Source organism: Trachinotus anak, unplaced genomic scaffold (genome assembly GCF_046630095.1).
Source record: "Trachinotus anak isolate AG129_WGS33_773 ecotype Australia unplaced genomic scaffold, CSIRO_AGI_Tana_v1 ptg000021l, whole genome shotgun sequence".
In the NCBI taxonomy this organism is placed as follows: domain Eukaryota; kingdom Metazoa; phylum Chordata; class Actinopteri; order Carangiformes; family Carangidae; genus Trachinotus; species Trachinotus anak.
This window is the reverse complement of record NW_027273872.1, coordinates 4,584,493-4,600,991: the sequence shown is the minus strand read 5'-3', so window position 1 is coordinate 4,600,991 and position 16,499 is coordinate 4,584,493. Positions and strand designations below refer to the sequence as shown.

Sequence of the window (16,499 nt, the reverse complement as noted above, 5' to 3'; positions counted from 1 at the left end):
ATGTGTGCTACACAAACCAAGAGGGACACAGGATCAGAGCTTGAAAATTTCATTTCTTCTTCCATGTTGGGCATGTAAAAAATCTAATGGTAGGTAAGTGAAAGGCACTCGAAAGAGAAAAACTGCAACTGGCGTACTGTGTGTGTCATTGCAGAGTTTTGGACCAGTTGGAGTTGAGAAGATTTGTTAAGGCAAACTGAAGAAAGCTCTTTGTCGATGCAAATTCGTGAAGTAATTTCTCGAAGTTACTCACTGAGAAATACATTTTATGTCTATTTTGTTATCCTGTCACAGATGAGTTGCACATAAATGTCAGCAGAGTGGTTTTCCTAATTTCACAGATTAAAGGCATGACAATCTGTTTATTTCTCCATCATTAATGTTGAGGTTTTCAATTATTTCTATGTGAATGACTTTAAAGAAGGTTTTCCCTGTGAAAATGGGAGCCTGCTTCATCAGAACCAATCAAACAAGATGTTCACAGGGAGAGCAAAGCAAAAGTATTTTATACTGAATGTGGTTGAAGTCACTGGGTCAGCAGACATCAGAAAGGTAAAATAAATTCTCAAGATAAATATTATCAAGTATCTGTACAAGTGTTGTGCAGAGAGAAAAAGACCCAACATTATCTTGTAATTTCATGTGACCAAGAAATCAGTTGTGATAACACGGTCAAATGCATGCACCAGATGAAAGCAGTGATTTGTCTTCACATGAAAGATAATAAAACGGGTAAAGAATACTCAAAGGATGTGTCAGAAAATGACATTATAGACATTACTACTGTAAACTAAAACATTTGTCAGTTATTATTAATGTTATTAGTTATATTAATGATATGCTACAATGATCAAAATCTGTTGGTTATTAGCTCTTCTCCCTCTTTGTGGTATTAGCTGTTGCATGATGATGCAGTGAAACACAAGGTTCTCTAGGGTTGGTGTGTTCAAGTGCAGCTGGGAGATCATGAGAGTTCTGATGTGAGATCTGATGGTCATGTTTATATGTTTCTATTTTACAGGTTAGATTTTCCAAGAGCCATCGTTGTCTGTGCAATATTCTTGGGCAGCTGACTGAACTCATGGATGTTAGAGCTTCCCACACACAAACCAAGGCTGAAACTAGTTAAAATAGTATAGTTGGTAAAAGTGGTAACTGCATTATCACCTACCAAAAACATAACTTGGACTGTGATGAATTAACTAAATGTCTGAAGAGTGTTTCAAGTCTGTGCAAGAATGGTTGCCACAACTAAAGGAACAGTGCAATGCAACTGTTTGATTTGTTATAGACTGGATGCAACATTGACAAATGCTTATAGCCCCTTAGCACAGAAATGTGGACTTTCAGACTAAATGCAAAACTAATATATCATCAATAGTGTAAAAGAGACCAAAAACATAAACAGGGAATATTTGGAAGGGTATCTAATACCGGAATCTTTGGAATGTACTGTGGATGCCTAATAGAGTAAATACCAACCGTATGTATAGTTAACAGCTTTATAACTAATAGAGAATGCTTCAAACCTATTGTCACACTCGCAGTTTCCTCTCAATCTCTCCACTCCAATACATACACATCAAGTGTTTTTATGAGCAGCTGTCAAACCCTAATTGTCTGAATTGCAAGCAGTCATCCAACACACGTTTCCTTGCACATACACTTGACAGTACGGTGTCTTCCCCACAGTGCTTGCTGAGTGATGAATGGCAATAAAGCATGAGCATAAAAGCAGAGTAAACACATATGACACACAGCAAACAAGAGATATACAGACTGATGCTAGAAGCCAAGTTAAAACACTGCAAAACAGCACGAAACACATTTTCTGTCAAGGGCCAGAATCCTGTAATGAATGTACATGCACATTTATCGTTCAGTGGCTGCTGATGTGATGTTGCAAGAGTCTAACTGTGCAGAGGAAGACCTTCTGTCTCTTAGTCCTCTTGCAGACACACTGAAACAAAAGACTGTTCAGTTTAACTTGTGCAGAAACATCAATTGTGCTTTTTGTGCAGTGATTCAGTTTTGTGTTTCTTGTGACCCTAACCCTTCGTCAGCAGGGAGGCTTGGTAAGGAGAAAAAACACTGTCCAACAGATGGAGGAACAAGGTTCAAGACATGATGTCAGCAAGCAGTTATATTGCTTCAGTGTCTGTGAGAAAGATAGTAAATCTATCACCTCCACAGAACTGGAAAAGTGAAATACGCATTTTCTTATGGGGCTTGTGATGTCTAACATGATCGAGGCTAGGAGCACATTCCTGACTGTCTTAAACATTTTGGGGGGATTTCTGTTGGGAAATACAGTTAAATCCTTAGTCATGCATTACACTAAACTGTGAGCTCAAAACAAATCAAATAGGGGCGTCTCAGTGGCTCACCTGGTAGAGTGCGTCATCCCCTCTCTCTCTCTCCCTGACTTTCCTGTCACTCTCTCACTGACCTATCCAATAAAGGCACCAAAAGGCCAAAAAAATAACTTAAAAAAAAAAACAAAAAAACAAAAACAAAACAAATCAAATCAAAAATCAAAAAGTTGTTATAACCGTGGTATCAATAAAGACTCTTAATAGACTCTGCATAGAAATTTCTCTGTGAAAAGCCTCCTTCACTTTGGTGTGATGTCGCTTTATCAAAGGTAAGAGCGACATTAATCATTTTTTATCAGGTGTCAGTGGATAAGGTGAGATACCCTGGAGAAGTGAAGTCATTTGGAGTATTCCCCATCTTCTGCTGTCAAACTTGAAGGTAACAATGTTGACTGATGTCGAAAGGATGTGCAAGACCTTGGGAAAAGTTACTTCAGCTTTGGTCTTCATCATGTTTCACGGTGAAACTTTACAAGGAAACATGGCAACACTACAGACTCAACGTCTATTTGATCCATTCACTACAGATGCAGTGTCTGTCTCCGGGTTTTCCAGTTCCCAGGAGTTTGTGAGGAAAGACAAAAACAGACAAGAGAAATGAGATCCTGCCTAAGATATTGATTCACTGCAATATGAGAGTCCATTGGAGGCCCATAGAGGAGCTAGAATACCAGGAGCTCCTACATATACATGATGGGTGGGGGCCTCAATAAGTAGCCTCGCAGCATCTCTGCCCAGTCATATAAAGCATATGAAAGATAGATCCATACATTTAGCAGACAACTCCATCATTTAGGCACCGTGGACTGCAGAGAGCGTAGCTATGTAATGGATCCGTCTCTCATCTAATGGCTCCTCTGCAATCCATTTACCAATGAAAGAATTTGCAGCTCTTTCATGAGACCAATTAACTCATTATCCTGCAACCAGTGAGATTTCACAAAGTACGCCCTGGTGCAAAGTTTCTTTGTGTAACCAGGAGAGATTACAGTTAGACAGATAATAGAGATGGACACTGTTATTTAGAAGGCATCAAAGAGCCTATCTGCATAAGATTTAGTCTAAACACACAAAATCTGGGGCTATTTTCTTCAGCGAAAATATCTTTTAATCTGTAGATACGCTTTTGAAAAGGGAAGAGTAATCTAACATTTGAGGAAAAAAAACACACTGGAGAAATTCCAGATAGGTCACAAAAGAGGAATGACTCCCTAGGAAATAGCCGAGTGCCCCAAGGGCCACAATATACCATAATATAATGACAAGGAGAGGGAGGATTTAAGCAGCCACATGTGGGGGTAAAGTAAAGGCATATTACAGCGAGTCTCTTGCTATACCAAGGCCTTTTCACAAATTGAACTCAAAATGCTTCACAGAAAAAACAGAAGCATTCAAGAGGCTTTAATTTTGTCTATTCTGATTATTTAACTCTGTTTCAACTCACAGAGCATTTTATCATTGCCAGTCAATTACAGCATGGGAACAGGAATCAAACAATTCAAAAAACCAGGGAAATCAATACCTTTTACAGACACCTGCATCACAAAATGAGAAAATGTCAACAGCTAATGTGAAGCAACCAGAGCTCTTATCTCGCCATGCCTCTCCATCCAAACAGCTCTGAATCTATTGCCACAGTAATTGCAGACGATGGGATATTGTGACTGGAGAGAGTGGAGGTGTATGTTGCCTTCAAAAGTTCTCTTTCAGTAAACCTCAAAAATGAAGAGAATATTTTTTAACCTTGCTGATAAAGTTAATATTTTTGCAACATTTGCTCATTATCTCTGTCTGATAGGAAACAGTTTCTATGTTGGTGTGAAAGAGGAAGAGAGAGCAAAGCCAGCTCTCTATTTAGCAGAACAGATGATTGTTTAGTCATGTTTAAGACAGATTATGCTGGGTTTTCTGAAAAGTGAGTTTAAATTAATGATGTCTTATTTTGCCTCAGTGAATGTGAAGAAATTTTAGAAGAAATTAAAGGATCTGCTTGATGATTTGGATTCTGGATTAAAGTCTGAGTAAAATTGAATAGATTTTTGTCTGCCACATTATACAGTACAGATCTGCTCTGCAAATTTCATGTCCTCTTCGCTGACATAAAAAAAAATTAGAAACCAAAGGGGAGAAATTTATCCATGAGAGCAGCCTGCTGCAGAACATTAGAGCCTTCAAACAACAACCACATTAGGTTGCAGCTGAAGCTTCTTTCTTGTCTAACTTTACTTGCAAAGAGCTGTCTCCTGTGGTGGGAGGCAACACCAATGTTAACTCTCGTCTCTATCATGTTTTTTCTTTTACTGAAGTTAGCATGCTAACCAGCTAGCCGCAGCCCGTCTCGTCACTTTCCGATAGCGACTCACTGTAGCCTCTAATCTGACCTGAAGAAGTAGCACTGCTCACCTTATGTCTTGTAAACCCAACGATGGCCGAAGCTCTTGTCAAGCAACAATCACCACCACCTGCTCCCGGCAAGAATTCATTTTCAGCAGGAGAGAAAACTTTCATACGTTCCTCCAAAGCTCCTACAAACACTTACACACCACCTCCAGCCAGATAAGATGAAATTGAGCTTAGATATTTTTTTGGCTTTGGCTTTGGCTTTGGCTTTGGCTTTGGCGGTGGCAGTGGCAGTGGCGGTGGCTGTTGTGGTGGTGGTTGTTGTTGTTGTTGTTGTTGTTGTTGTTGTTGCTGCTGTTGCTGCTGTTGTTGTTGTTGTTGTTGTTGTTAAAGTTATTATTATCACCATTTACATTTAAAAACAAATTGACATTATTTTTGACTGCAAAAATGGCCAACCAAGTGTGATTTCAGCAGGACTTTTTTTAATAGCATTCAGACATTCCTACAAAAAGCTGCCCCGTGGATCATCACCTTCAAATCAGACATGCAAACTCAATACCAACACCCTTTACTTCCTAATAGTCCTGCCACTTGATCCAGAACTCCCTTTTTGAACACACAGGCTTACTAATTGCCTGAGTTCCCTTTAAACCACAAAGATAGTGTTAGAGCAGCTGCCCAAGGTTTCCATCTCTCTTGCACGCTACATTGATAAACCAAGGTTGGACAGAAAGAGTGAGCGGCACTTTATGGTCCCTGAAGGCAACAGTGGTACACATGGTCACACAATAGTGTTCATCAGCAGAGACAGGCATGTCAGGGACTGTCACGTGTCATCACACTTGATGGAGAAACGCGACAGCCTGACCTGATGCTCTGCACAGAAGCTTCTACACAGTGAAAAAAGAAAGAAAAAAATACAACATGGGCGTAACCTCCAGATGGTCCATCAGAGAGTACCTGTCCATCCATCTCACCAGTCTATCATCATCAGGATGATATACCACCTGGATGCTGCATGAGCAGAAGTAAGAGTCATGAGGTATGGAGCTATGGTCAGCTGCTATATCTATTAAACCTGTCAGAATCAAGGTCATTGTTATTGTTTTAATGGTTGACCTTTCTTCTACTGGTGGGATGGTTGACTGGAGTTCTGACTGAAAGCTGAATGTCAGTGACAAGTGAGAGAAGACATTGATGGAGAGATGAGGAGATGAGAGCCAAGAATATCACAAGATTTAAAGGAAGAGTGAGTAGAGGGAGACAGTGGAGGGTGAGAAACTGAATTCTATTACTGTCCTCTATGTGGCCATTTTTAGTCACTAAACAATCAAACAGCATTTACTTTCTTTTATTTTTACTTACTTTTGTTCAGATAAAAGGGAAGAAGCAGCACTACTGAAAATTGGGTGTTTTGGGTTCATGGAATATGTATTTTAAGGCATTCCTGACTTGGAGTGAACAGAAAATCGTGCAAATACACCTTATTTATTGTGGCTGACTGACTCACTGTAGCAGAGAAAAACTGTGTCTGAAATTTTAAGTCTGAGAAAAGCAGTTATAAAATCTGTTACATAGTTTTATCAGATATACAAGGATTGAGAGAGACTGCATTCAGGTCAAAACAGTAATGAAGAAAGACATGGTGGGGGGGACTATGAGACAATATCAATGAAATAAATAAAAGCACACATAAAAAAGGCTATTTGAGTAAATGCATTATAAAGTTACTTTACAGTAGCTCTCTGTTCAGCTATTAAAAGAAAAAGATAAGTGACTGAATTAAGGTAAATATAATATAGCTCATAGCCTTGCCCTTGCAAGAACTGCGACTGGGCTGAGTTACATCTTTATTCTTAGTAAACTGACTGACTTGAAAAGTTGCAGTGACACAAAATTTTGGAAGCTGATGCTAATTGTGACAGGCTTAGTAAATATCCCCTTAAACCTTCACCTAATAGATCTACTGTACCTGCCATTGTGATGATCGCCTGCTCAGCCCCAGTCGATACTGTACCAGCACGCCAGCCCTTAAGAGTTAACCATCTAATCATTTGCTGCAGTGAGTTCAGATTAAATGAACAACCTCTCCTTATTATACAAGGACCTGAGGGGAAAGGAAACCCATACACTGTAGCAGGGGAATGTTAAAAGGCTGTTAACAAAGTGTCTGCTGTGTTGATACAAACATCGCAACGCTACAATACCCTGCGGCCCTTGTAATATATATGAACTGACACTTCAAAGAGACAACACTTGTTGTCACTGCCAAGTCGCCTGAGAGATTTGCCAATGAGGTGACAGTACACTTTGACCATTAACTATCAACTGTATGCAGGACAATGTAGTTGATTTTAATTACAACTCTTTTTATTGAGGGGTTTAATCAAAATGTGTTGGGAACCAGGCCAAATAAAAGTGTCTCATTGTTTTCCCTAAGATTAATTGCTACTAAATTAATAAACTTGCATTTTGCAGATAGGGGCTAACTGAGATAACGTTACTGCATAAATCTGTTTAATGTGTCATTATATCTGTACAATCTATTGTAAAGACTGTACATTTATCCAGTTTTATCTCTAAAACAATCAAACCATGATGAGAAAAAGTTATGAAAGATGGTACATACACTTTGTGTTCAGTATAGCAGCAAGATAAGAAAGTCTGTCAAAAAAAATATAAAGTTGTCACTTTGTGTGGGAAAAGATGAGAGAGAGCACGAGACAGAGTGAAGAGGAGGAGGTGGTGCACTTCTTGTGTCGGAGGAATTTAATTCCTTCACATTGTCAAGCGGATGATAACATTTTCTCAGCACAATGGATATTTGTTGTTCTAAAGGGTCAAGGTGAGATGGATGTACTGACAGAGAAAGCCGAACAAAGCAGGCAGGAACAGACCTTTGAATTAAAACCACTATACTTGTGAAAAGGATGGGAATTGAGAACTGGATCCAGTTGAGAACTGTTTCCAAATTGTCCAAACCATCAGAATTGTGTGCCCCCGAGCTTACTGATTCCTTTTATCGATGCCTGCCTGGGCCCTATCCATGCACTATGCAAGTTGCATAGCCCTACACAAATTATGCAAGGTTGTGTTAAAGCCGTGTACATGTTTGCAACTTTGATGAGAGGATGAAGCAGAACTATCCTTCTGGTCACAGAAAGAGAGAAAAAACTGTATGAGAGAGAACAGAAATCAGGTAAACATGTTCTCTCCTCTCCAGCTTTGGTGTCAGTTAATAACAGTAGGCTAAAGCTACGGTGCTAGTTTGCAGTGCATCTCTCTCTAACCTATCTAGGCAGCGTGTCTCTTGTTCTGTGTCTTACCAGCCACATCCAGGGCTGTTCTGGCAAAAAATATAACTATTTATTACGTTTGATAAATGCAACAGTGTTTATAAACCGCAGCTTGGAGAAGATAACCATGCAACACATGAACACACATCCATGTGCACATGTGCACCAGATTAAACTCGTGCTTTCCAGCAGCAGCCTCTGTGGAAACCAGTCCAGACAATACATGGTGCACATAAGTTAAAACAATGATCTTCTAGTCTCTCAGTCAGGGTTTAGCTACAACTCTGGACTAATACATTCACTTTTGATTAAATACTGAATTTAAACTGGGCATACTGGGCAATATGGATGCTCAGTAAATAAAATCCACCATGTATTTGCCAAGCCATAGTATAAATAGTATTTTATATTTGAATATTTCTAAATTGAAATCTGGCAGAGCCGATATGAATGAGACTGATGCAGCTGATAAAAGTAATAATAAAGCTGCAGTGACATCCTATTGACTTATGTTTACATTGTATGGCCAAAGCTAATTCAGGTGTGACTGTGTGGTTAAAAAACCGGTGTAGACCTACTTTTTCTCACACAGAAAATTGATTAGGAATCATGTAGGGAATCGATAAATAATCTGACCCAGGAGCAGAATCGATAATGGCATTAGTATCAATAAAATTTTATCAATTCCCATCCGTACTTGTGAAACATCAACATCCAAATACCGCCTCTGTAAGGTACTGCAATTTTCATCTTGTTTGATGGAAGCCATTCGAGAGCTGATGATGAATATTTCAAGAGAGTGGGTAGAGGATTCTTTATGAATGACCTTTACCTGATCATAGATTTCCTGTATCACAATATCAGAAAGAACCTGGGCTTTGAGCTTAAAAGTGGTTTTACATACCACAAAAAAAAAAAAAAAAAACGCAGTACAGAGGAAATGCAAATATGTTGGCTTACTCCCAACAGAGGAAGTCTCACTGTAATAATGAGAGGGGTGGAGAAAGACAAGTAGAGCCATGGGCCAAGAGCCGGCTGCCAAACAACAATAAAATGCACTTGTGTGTGATAGATCAAGCTGTGAGAGGAAGATGAAGGGCACGCCAGGGTCAGATAGAAAGAAATCCTCTGTGATCTCTCCCATCTTTCACAAAGACCGTCTGTGGTGTTACAGGAGACACTGAGGGGAGACAGATGGCACAGAGGGAAGATACGATACACAAAAACACAGAGACAAAAACAAAGAAACAGTGAGCGACAGAACTAGACATGGATGCATCATGCAACAGCGGGCACAGACATGTAAAAGGTCCCCCTTTTACATGTCTGTGCACAGGGACCCTTATCGACTCAGAGCAAGGCCCCCACACTGAGAGACGCACAGAAAAACTACTACTTGTTCTGTTTTCATTTGTGTTCATTTTACATCTTTTTGCGCTCGTCTTTTGGCATCTCTTTGTTGTAGCTTTGAGTCTCTTTGACATCATTTTGTTTCTTTTTGTGGTCATTTTGCGTCTCCGTGTACTCTCCTTGTTGTTGTTTTGTGTCTCTTTGTGGCTATTTTGCTTGTCTTTTTTGTCATTTTGCATCTGTGCTGACATCTTGCTTGTCTTGGTATTTGTTTTGGGATGTTTTTGTAGTCATTTGTGTCTCCTCGTCGTTGTTCTGCATTACTTTGTTGACAATTTTGTGTCTATTTGAGGTCATAGCATTTCCCTGTAATCTTTTTGCATCTCTTTTTAGTTGTTTTGTGCGACTTTGTAGTCATTTCCAACAAGAAATGTTAAGAGTGACTTCAAACTCAGGCTCTGACCCTCTGGGCCCCTGAGCCTGTGCTTGGTAGGCCTCTTCAGTAATCTATCCTTGGAACCTGAGGGTCTTACTAGACATCTGGGAGATGGCTGGTTGACCTCTGGAGCTTCTGCACTGCATGGCTGGCTGAACACACTGGATCCCACTGCTGAACCAATTGAGAGAGGAGCTTGGGGTGGTGGGAAGGGGTGAGGTGTGTCGAGGTGGGGTGGGGAAGCTCGGCGGTTTAGGTGTGAACTGAGCTTTTCTCACATTTATCATGGTCAGGTGGAACGCTGAATGAACCTGAGCAGCCACCCATCCCTGCTCTTTACCACAGCTTAAAGATGATGGAACACCAGAAACCACCGGGGCTTCAGGAGAACACTGAAGGACGATACAGATTACTAGAGAAACAGTGCAGAGATTCGAGAGGGAATGTAGTTCAGACTAGCACAAGCACACCTTTGCTTACGGCTAAAGCTCACCGGCTTTTGCTCCCTCCTAAGAATCAATTAAAGAGGAGATTTACCAAACCTTACAGGAGTGTGACGACTGATGAGTATTTAAAAATCTCTCTGTCTCTCTGTGTGTCTCCTCTGCTATGGATCAATAACTCTTTTATACTGTCTATAATTGAATTGCAGGGGGCCTGAGGTGATTTAGTTGGCTTTAATTTCCTTGTTCGTTATGAATACAAATATAAGCCCAAGGATATCAGATCTCCATTTATCTATAAACACACAAAAACACATGCACACATTCCTTCCTCTATTTGTTGAGTAATACACAACATTTAATCATCCTACCCATCTGAATGTGCTTATTATCAGTAAATCTGCTGATTAATATCTCATTGAATCAATGAATTGTATGATTAATAAAATGACAGAAAATACAAACAAATGTTGCAACAGTCAAAAACCTGCAGAGACTCAGTATACTATTATAGAAAATGAAGGAAATTAACAAATCTTTACATTTGTGAGGATGTGGCCAGTAAATATTTTGCATTTTATCTTGAAAAATGATCAAATTTCACTTGTAAAATGCCACTGAATCTTCATGACTATAAATCAAGCCATTTCTTGACAATCTGCCTTTACTAAGGCCCAAAAAGACTAATAGGCTATAACAATTTCCTATCTCTCCTTCTTTTGTCAGGCACCTGGACACTTTACCATCAGAGAAAGGCTAAATTACAGGGGGACTGAGGGGAAAGTGGCAACTGCATGGTAAAATGAGGAGGAAAGAGCAAAAGGAGTGCAGGACCTTTTTAAAAGCCCCTCTGTGACAGCCAAGGAAAGGCTGCAGCTCTGAGTCATTAAATGTGACTGAAGTTGTAGAGAGCGACTGGAAAAAAAAAAAAGAGAGTAGACATGAGGACAGAAAGAGAAGGTTTCTTGGTGGGGGGTTGCTGCAACATAAGGAGAGGGGTGTCGCTTTGGAAATGGAAGATCAAGTGGGTGATGTTGGGAAAACAAAAAAGCAATGAAAATAATGCCAAGGAAATACAGTCGATCTAAACACAGTTTCCACTGGAACACTGAAAACCAAACCTTTATCCTGGTCTTATTAAATGAGTAAAATAAAAAAGGCAAATAACATAAATGAGAATAAAGGCTTGGATGATCATTATTTTCCCAAAACCTTCATAAAACAGTTTGGGAACTAATGGTTCAGTGCAGGCATCTCAAACGTTATTGTTCTTCCCATATATGTAGGGAAAAAAGTTTTTAAAAGATTAAAATAAGAAGTAAATAAAATATATATATAAAGAATATAAAGAATAACACAGTGAATAAGTTCAGTCATCAAATACAAACCGCAGATTTCTTTTCACCTACATAATTACTGATGTGCCTATAAACACACACACACACACACACACACACACACACACACACACACACAAAAGCATTGTCAAAAATACAATAGAGGAGCAACCAACGAAAACTCACATTGTTATTATGTTTTCATAACTTTATTAAACAAGAATAATTGCAGTCTGATTTCCTGCTGGACACTGTGTGACTAGTTTTTCACACATCAGCGGGGCACGGTAAAAGCAGCTTCATACCCTGCTTGGGAGTTAAAGTTTTGCAGCCTGTCACCTGTAGCTGCTTTTCTTGGTCAATTACTCCTAAAAAATTTTTTAATGACAATGTCGTATTTCTAGCCACATTTTTTGATGAACTGTCGCTGTCAGCGGTGACCTCTGTGACACAAACACGGTGACCACTTCACAGTTAAAGCCAGCAGATTCTGAATGCTTTTAACATGAAGCAGCAGCAGCAGTGGGAGCTGTTAGAGAGTGAAATCCAGCATTGGAATAATGATGAAAACTACGATAACAGAGAGGTATTTACTTAATTTAAATAATTAAATGGCTTTCCCTGAAAAAATGCAGATCATAAATAGTATCAAAAACAGGATTTAATTTAATTATTGTGTTTTGCTGCATGAATAAAATCCGTTTTCTATACCTTTACAACCTACTGGAGTAGTCTGCCCTACAGTTAAAGTCAAACAAGTGCTACCATCACAGAGGTCAACATTCACATTATGTATAGTATATAATATGCATTTCAGAGTATGTATTCATGCAAAGAAAGAACTCGTGTTCTGCGATGGAAACAAATAACAGCTTTTTATCAGGCTTCACAAACAGCAAAGTCTCAGGAGTTTTTGACTTCTGCAACATCAAAAATATTTCACCTCATTGATTCTTCAATCATTCAGTCCTTGTCGAATTTTCAGTCACGGACGATGAGACTGGCAAACAGCGCAAATGAATAATTCAACAGTTGAAGCAGCTTATCAGAGAAACTAACTCCTCTGGTGTTTGGAGGCCACAGTGGTGTAAATCCAACAGTCACCACATGCTTAATGAATAAGAGTGTAGATAAAATAGCTCAACAGCCTTTACATTTGGAAATAAGCTGTCTGATCCTTTAAATCTCCGGGCACCACTCAGGGTTCAAGAACATGTCCAGTTTGTCTTCAATGCAGCAGCGATACAATTCACAAAACATTCAGCTCTCAAAGAGTTTCCTCACACTTTGATAGATTTTAAATATTCCCCCGACACCAAATATATTCCTCTATCAACAGTCTGTTCCTATGGGGAACAATCAGTTGAGAATCCAGTATTATTTTCTATTTTAGTTTCAAAGTGTCACTTGATGATCTTCAAATAACGTCTCAGCTTTATCCACTCCTCCTTAAATGAGTTTACAAAGCCTAAAAATCTACATCCACGCTCCGAGTTACTAGAGAAGAAGATGAGAAATGTTATGGGTAGAGAAAATATGTCATGTTACAGTGAAGAATCTAATGGCATGAATTGCCTCAAACAGGATGTACTTTGAATTGACTTGCAACTCAGGTTCAGTGTTTCTACTTTGTTAGGCAATTCTGATGAAAGGGTAAAGTAGTATCTCCGCTCCCTCTTTCCAATGCTAAAAGCACTGCTTTTAACAAGGGGTGCGGAAAAAAAAAAAAAAAAAAAGCTTTTAATCTGTGAACACCCTGATTAGGATGAAGTTGTCCTTGCAAGCTTTTGAGCGTTTCAAAGTCACCCCATCGAGGAGGGGAATCTAAAGCTGAGTGTCTGGGGAGCAGAAACACTGGAGGGAGAGGACTCTCATTTGGCTTCGGTTCTCCTATGGCAGCCATGTTCCTGAGGCTGATGGATGAAGGGAAAAACTCATCTCATGACTAATTATTTATCTTCCCTCCAGAACTGTTGTGTCTGGGGGTTGGAAATAACACAACCCTCTGCTCTGACCAAGTAGTAAACAAACTAGAGTGATGGAGGTGACTGAGTCTCCTCTTTTTTCCCCACAACACAACAGAGCCCACAGACAAAATCAGGCAGGTTATATATCCACCTTCCTAAGGATTTCCTAAATAACTTCTGTTAGATTAAACACAGTAGTGTTTTATAATGGGTGGTTTTATGATTTGTATTTTTTAACTTCATCATTGGTGCCACCTTTTAAAGAATTCAGCTTTGAAAGAATAAGGAATTGTAACTGATTTGAATTATTCAATGAAACCCATATAGCTCAATCCTAAACTTGACTTGAGATTTGTTGTTGTGATGATGTTACTGTGAGGGAGTTCAAGGTTTAATAACAAGCAAAAACCTTCCATCTATCCAAAACAGCCAAGATTATCAGTTCAGCACGGTTCACTTCTTTCCTCTGTTTTGTGTTATTGAAGAGAACAATACCCCTGTTTGGAGAACACAAAAGGGCACCGCTCCCCACAGTGTATGAACACCCCCTACTGGAGTGTAAGGCACGGCCTGTTGCATTGTCAATTCACAAAGGTCATGTGTTCAATTTTTTCTCCACATTTGAATGGTAGTGCAGATCTCAAGTGACAGCTCTACTGCCAATACTATCAACCAGACCACTCAGCAGGTCAGGCGGAGTGGTCAAAGCCAGTCAAGCTCTCTGAAAATCATTTCTTTATGCACTTTGCTTTGTGCTCATGGCCATTCTCAAAAGTCTTACTTCAAAATATTGCCATAAAGTCAGGGGTACAGTATTATCTACAGCATCACTGTATGATGTAGCATTAAGGGCCTATTTGTAAGTTTTCTCTGCTATCGGACATTGTTATCTTGTCGGGAGCAGCTGGTGGTGATGACAAGAGGTTATAGTACATCCTCTGAGCAGAGCTTCTTTTTCAGGGCAGCCTGGACGCTACAGTGACTCGGTATCGGAACGTGATGAGATAGTTTGCCCCCAATAAATCTTGTTGGGTAAAGAAATGAAGTTTGATGCTGAACTCACATTTCCTCTAGACTGATAAGTAAACAGCTGTTAATGCTAACATTTGCTATGTAGCAATAGCAAAACTTACAGTTATTTTAAAGGATAGCCTCAGATACCTTTTTTAATCTTATCACAATGACTGAGAGCCAGTGTATACTAAAATCAGCTGCTCTGTTCATTCCACCTGTCCGCACTGGCCAGGTAGCCACACCTATTTTGAATGACTGCATTGTAACAAATGGGGGACAATCTCCACAGTTCAAGGTCGGTGCTAAAATGCATTTTGAAGTTAACATGTTTCATCCTGGCAGCTGCATGTGGGTTTGTTGACAGGACAAACAAGCAACACACGACTATCTGAACTTAGACATCAGTCAATTAGCTCCCGCTCAACTTGTGAATGCATTTTTGCACTTGAGGTATCACTTCACAGCTAGAATGGAGAAGAGGATTGATTAGAGGCATCAATAACTAAAATGTCATGTGAGCTTTGCATGGATATATACTTAAAAAAATGTTGACTCTACAGTCTCCCTTAATTTAAAGGACTACAACCTCACCTCAACATGTGGAAAGTGGTGTCCACATACATTTGGCCGTGCATCTTAAAATAATAATAATAATACTATAATGTTGTTTAGTTAATAGTGATATTCTCTAACTACTCAATGTAACCTGTAGTCCACCATTCAGAATATATGACAGTGTTTCTCTTGGCTTACAGAATGTGCTGAGACCAGGCTTTACTGTAGACTTACACTCAGCTTAAAGCTGAGCAGACACCTAGGAGGAGGCATCCAATTCTAGTAGAGGGAGGTCTGTGTCCTCCAGCACTTTGAGCTCCTCCAATATCTTATTCATGTATCCAAGGTGAGAGGAGAGAAGAGCAGCTACAAGTGAGAGCCCAAAGGGTCAAAGAACAGGGAGAAGGGGGAAAGAAGACACTGGTGGTGGAGAGATGGAAGGGGTGAGAAAAAAAAAATGAGACGAGAAAAGCCTTCACTCCCTCTCATCATTTGATGAACCTATCATCCTGCAAAGAAGAAGGGCTCAGGTCTTGGAGCTCCACACAGACCTGGATCAAAGGCAATGCCCGTCTGATCCAAATGCTGTTTGAATGTTTCATGGTAGCCACGGCATCGAGGTGAGACTTGAATAAGACGTGGCTCAAGAGAGCTCTGATCAGAGGTGGTCTGTCATTTTCAGATGAGAACGTCATATAGAGGAGCCTTTTTTTTCCTCTCAGCATATAACCTGTATATTCACATATTTCAAAATACTGAGAAAATATATATCTAATTGGATTTTCAAAGTCCCATTCCTTTTACATTATGTCTTGATATCATCAGTCACTGATTTCATTAACGGCTGCTGAGGCTGCTCCAGCTACTCACATTTACACAGTAAAGCTACAGCAAACACTTCACTGTTGAATAATGGAGCACTCAAATACTGAAGTATGATGCATACAGCATATACCCACATATTTACACACACACAGCCACTGTAACCGACATACCAAACTGCATTAATTAATCTCACTGAAAGGTTAAGCACACTGTATCACTCACATCTTTTTCATTTTATCAATCACCGACCCATTCTTCATATGTTCACACCCACATGTGCATTCAATCACACATGAATGCACAGAAACCTACACACAAACCCAGATCCTTCCAGCTCTAACAACGGCCTCCAAGGATGCAGAGAAGCTGTTGTTTTCAAAGCCTTGTTTCCTCAGGGGAGAAAGCACAGGATGAGTGTACATGCAAATATCATCACTAAGCACTCTCATGTCATGCAAATGCACATACATGTGTGCAGCATGTTGCTCTGTCTCAGGTCTTTCATTTCATTTGTGCTTCATACTGTACATGGAAAGGATTTCTGAAGCACTAACACAG

General features: G+C 39.7%; 1 pseudogene; it reads right to left on the bottom strand.

The window, feature by feature from the left end:
* The window catches only part of LOC139606117 (ecto-NOX disulfide-thiol exchanger 2-like), a 124,382-nt pseudogene that overhangs the window by 54,814 nt on the left and 53,069 nt on the right, over positions 1-16,499 (bottom strand).